This window comes from Tupaia chinensis, unplaced genomic scaffold (genome assembly GCF_000334495.1).
Source record: "Tupaia chinensis unplaced genomic scaffold, TupChi_1.0 Scaffold000453_2, whole genome shotgun sequence".
Taxonomy (NCBI): Eukaryota; Metazoa; Chordata; class Mammalia; order Scandentia; family Tupaiidae; genus Tupaia; species Tupaia belangeri.
Genome location: NW_006159961.1, coordinates 291,260 through 295,983, shown reverse-complemented (window position 1 = coordinate 295,983; position 4,724 = coordinate 291,260). Strand labels below are relative to the sequence as shown.

The window sequence follows — 4,724 nt, the reverse complement described above, 5'->3', positions numbered from 1 at the left end:
CCCGTTCAGCCGTCGACAGGCATCTGGGTTCTTTCTGTCTTTTGGTTATTGGGGATAATGCTTCCGGGAACAGGGATGTAAAACTATCCATTGAAGTCTCCATTTTCCATTTAGGGGGGAATATCTGCAGAACCCCCTCTCACTACTAAATCTGCCACTTCAACACCTTCTTGATTTCTAGCTCCTGACAAGTTCCAGCGTATTCTCCAGTTTCTTCTAAAGTCATCCACATTCCTTTCATGCCAGCCCGGACGGCAATGCGGCAATGCCGGTGCTGGGTCTCGGAAGCTCACCAGTCTGTGTCCTTGGACGAGTGACCCAACGGCTCTGAGCTCCAGTCCAGGCATCTGTAAAAGGAATCACAGATCTGGAACAGTGTGAGAGGACTAGTGGGAAGTTCAGCTGGGTATTTCACACATGATGGTGGTGGTGGTGGGATGTTCAAGAATACTTTTCCTGATAGGATGGTCGTGAGGTGTAGGACGTGGCAAAGTGAACTTTGAACATAGAGAAGATGGGATAAACGAAATCCCTTTCCACACTGGAAGAATCCCAAGGTGTTTGCTGTTGTAAAATTACTTGCACCCGAGTAGCAAGTAAAATTTTAGATTTTTTTTTTTTTTTAGAGATTTTTTGCTATAGGGCGCATGCACTTGAGAGACAGAGAGACAGAGAAAGTGAGAAATCACCACCACCACCACCTCCCGAGGGGGGATGGCCATACTGCAATCCTGTCTCCTCCATTCTCTTCTCGGCATTTTGGCACACCCAGAGTTTCAAGTCAGAGGGTTGGGACTTGAACTGTGGTCAGCCATGTGGGAGTTCAGCACCTTAACCACTATGCCACCTGCTGGCCCCAAACTCTTAGAATTTAGCAAGTTATGTTGTCTAAGTAATTTTTCATTTCTCTTACTATGACTTCAACACACTTTATCTTGTTTTGTCTTCAATAACTCCCAGAGCTGCCTCTCAGAATCCTCCGTAATTAGAAAAAAGTCTTGCAGGACCTGAGAACTTAATAGAGCCTCGACTTCCAGTTACTGTAGTCAGCACTCAGGAATCCAGTTTGGAGCACAGGGAACAGCAGCAAGGCTGGAGAAGGAAGCTGGTCCGTATTTCTGAGGGGGCCTGCAGGCATGAGGGCAAGGCTTGTGTATATGAGGCAATCCAGGGACCTCTGCAAGACAAATGTGACTCACCAGCTTTATATCAAAGCAAACAAAGGGTGTGTACAGAGCTGCTCGTGTTCGCATAAGCAATATAAAAAGAAGTAGCACAGCAACTATGGAAATAGCCATGGGGGCGGGGAGACTGGAGGCGAGAGCATAGAATGAAAGAGACAGGTGAAGAAGAATCCAGTCTGGAAGAAAGCTTAAGCTAAAAACAGAAACAGACTCCTCACTAGCGTTTCATGTTTTAGAGTACAGTAATACAACGGTTCACCCTTGTTCTAGTATTTATTAGAATTTCCTTCCTTTTTTTTTCTCTTCCTTTTTTAATGTCATAGGGAGGATGCAGATACATGAGAGATAGTGAGAGAGAGAGAGAGAGAGCACCTTGCAACGAGACCTGATAACGTCACAATGCAATCCATTTTTCTTCCAATCTTTTCAGGATCCTGGAAAAATGCACGTGTGCCGAGTGCGTTTTTCAAGCTGCAGGGGCTGGAGCTTGCGCCTTGGCCAGCCAGGTGGGAGCCAGGTTCCTTTGCACAGTGTCTAACCATTGCATTATGGGGCCAACCCTCTTTCCTATTTTTTTTTTTAAGTTTTTTGTCATAGGCTGTGTGTGCTCACCCGAGAGAGACAGAGACTAAGAGCTGGAAAGTGAGAAATCGTCCCCTCAGGGGGGATGGCCACGCTGCACTCCTTTCTCCTCCCTTCTCCTCTCAGGACTTTAGACACGCACACACACGTGCACCCGGTGTAACTTTCTAGCTGCCAGATCCAGGGCTTGGACCATGGTGGACCATGTGGGAATCTAGCACCTTAATTACCAGGCCACCTGCTGCCCCCCGCCCCCCAGCCCTCCCTTCTTTTTAAGGCTGAAGAATATTCCATTATATGGATACACCACATCGTGTTTACCCCGTTCAGCCGTCGACAGGCATCTGGGTTCTTTCTGTCTTTTGGTTATTGGGGATAATGCTTCCGGGAACAGGGATGTAAAACTATCCATTGAAGTCTCCATTTTCCATTTAGGGGGGAATATCTGCAGAACCCCCTCTCACTACTAAATCTGCCACTTCAACACCTTCTTGATTTCTAGCTCCTGACAAGTTCCAGCGTATTCTCCAGTTTCTTCTAAAGTCATCCACATTCCTTTCATGCCAGCCCGGATGGCAATGCCGGTGCTGGGTGCTGTCTCGGAAGCTCACCAGTCTGTGTCCTTGGACGAGTGACCCAACGGCTCTGAGCTCCAGTTTTCGCATCTGTAAAAGGAATCACAGATCTGGAACAGTGTGAGAGGACTAGTGGGAAGTTCAGCTGGGTATTTCACACATGATGGTGGTGGTGGTGGGATGTTCAAGAATACTTTTCCTGATAGGATGGTCGTGAGGTGTAGGACGTGGCAAAGTGAACTTTGAACATAGAGAAGATGGGATAAACGAAATCCCTTTCCACACTGGAAGAATCCCAAGGTGTTTGCTGTTGTAAAATTACTTGCACCCGAGTAGCAAGTAAAATTTTAGATTTTTTTTTTTTTTAGAGATTTTTTGCTATAGGGCGCATGCACTTGAGAGACAGAGAGACAGAGAAAGTGAGAAATCACCACCACCACCACCTCCCGAGGGGGGATGGCCATACTGCAATCCTGTCTCCTCCATTCTCTTCTCGGCATTTTGGCACACCCAGAGTTTCAAGTCAGAGGGTTGGGACTTGAACTGTGGTCAGCCATGTGGGAGTTCAGCACCTTAACCACTATGCCACCTGCTGGCCCCAAACTCTTAGAATTTAGCAAGTTATGTTGTCTAAGTAATTTTTCATTTCTCTTACTATGACTTCAACACACTTTATCTTGTTTTGTCTTCAATAACTCCCAGAGCTGCCTCTCAGAATCCTCCGTAATTAGAAAAAAGTCTTGCAGGACCTGAGAACTTAATAGAGCCTCGACTTCCAGTTACTGTAGTCAGCACTCAGGAATCCAGTTTGGAGCACAGGGAACAGCAGCAAGGCTGGAGAAGGAAGCTGGTCCGTATTTCTGAGGGGGCCTGCAGGCATGAGGGCAAGGCTTGTGTATATGAGGCAATCCAGGGACCTCTGCAAGACAAATGTGACTCACCAGCTTTATATCAAAGCAAACAAAGGGTGTGTACAGAGCTGCTCGTGTTCGCATAAGCAATATAAAAAGAAGTAGCACAGCAACTATGGAAATAGCCATGGGGGCGGGGAGACTGGAGGCGAGAGCATAGAATGAAAGAGACAGGTGAAGAAGAATCCAGTCTGGAAGAAAGCTTAAGCTAAAAACAGAAACAGACTCCTCACTAGCGTTTCATGTTTTAGAGTACAGTAATACAACATGAAGTCAAAGACTAGATCATTATAAAACCAAATGAGGTGAAAAGAGATTGCAGGGTTAGAAAAACAAATAGAGAATTAAATATGATGATATATTTAATAACTGATTTAGCAATAACAATAACATATGAGGCCCAGAATAGAACAGTAGAGAGGGAAGGTTCAACACCATTACGATCAATGCAGAGAACAAGAGGCAGAGGCTAAAGCAATTAGAAAGAAGATGGTAGTTTTGGAAGGCAAAATAGGTAACTAAAACTGAGCTACAATAAGATAATGAATATTCCTAACATAGAGAACCACACAAAAATGAAACAGAAAAGATATTGGAGGTGGGGCCAGCAGGTGGTGTGGTGGTTACAGGTGCTGGACTCCCACATGGCTGACTGTAGTTCAAGTCCTGGACTGGTGGCTTGCTTTTTCACTTTCTCTCTCTGGTAAGCACACGTGTCCTGTAGCAAATTGAAAAAAAAAAAAGATAAATAAAATTAAATAAATAACTATAAAAGACACATTGGAGGTTATAATATAAAAACATGTTTCTCTTAAATAGAGAGCTAGATTTGCAGATAGGAGGGACATATGGGAGCCAGGTGGTGGCACTACATGTAATCCAGTAACATAACTGGGCCCACATGGCCAAGTCCTGAGTTTGTATCCCAGGACCTCCCTGGGCATGATGGGCTGTCTGAGAGTGGAGAGGATCAAGGCATGAAGACTCTGCCAGAGGTCTTCCTCTCTCTCTCTATGGAAGAAATAATGAATGAGTGAATGAACGAATGAGGCCCATGGCATACCAGAGAAAAAGCTAGAGAGTGACCAACACTGACATACATACTGTGGAAGTTATTGGATGTCAAAGCATAAAGAATATTTCAAGCATCCAGGCAGTATTAGCAATAACAAGTAGCTACAAGAGGGAAGATGCAAGTTCAGTGCAGAGTCTCCAGTGCAGGGTCGGAAGCCAATAAAGCTTTGTTCACTGAAGAGGGAGTGAGAGAAAGCATATGCCTTATAGACTCTGCACTAGGGGAAGCGTGTTCAGGCCTAAAGGTAACGGCAGCAGCCTCAATCTGCTACACCCTCTTTAAAATATAACCTGGGGACCAGCAGATGGTGTAACGGTTACATCTCTGGACTTACGCAGTCAACTGCAGTTTGAATCCTGGACTCGATGGCTTAAAACACATGCTGGGTGCGTGAGTG

The 4,724-nt window shown here is 45.4% G+C and overlaps 1 long non-coding RNA gene across 1 annotated transcript in view; it reads left to right on the top strand.

Moving 5' to 3' along the window:
• The window catches only part of LOC114009085 (uncharacterized), a 2,497-nt gene extending 2,236 nt beyond the window's left edge, over positions 1 to 261 (top strand). The window contains exon 3 of the long non-coding RNA XR_003550560.1: positions 182 to 261. This is a non-coding gene — a long non-coding RNA (uncharacterized LOC114009085). The remainder of the gene's footprint in view (positions 1 to 181) is intronic.
• Positions 262 to 4,724: the final 4,463 nt, after the last annotated feature.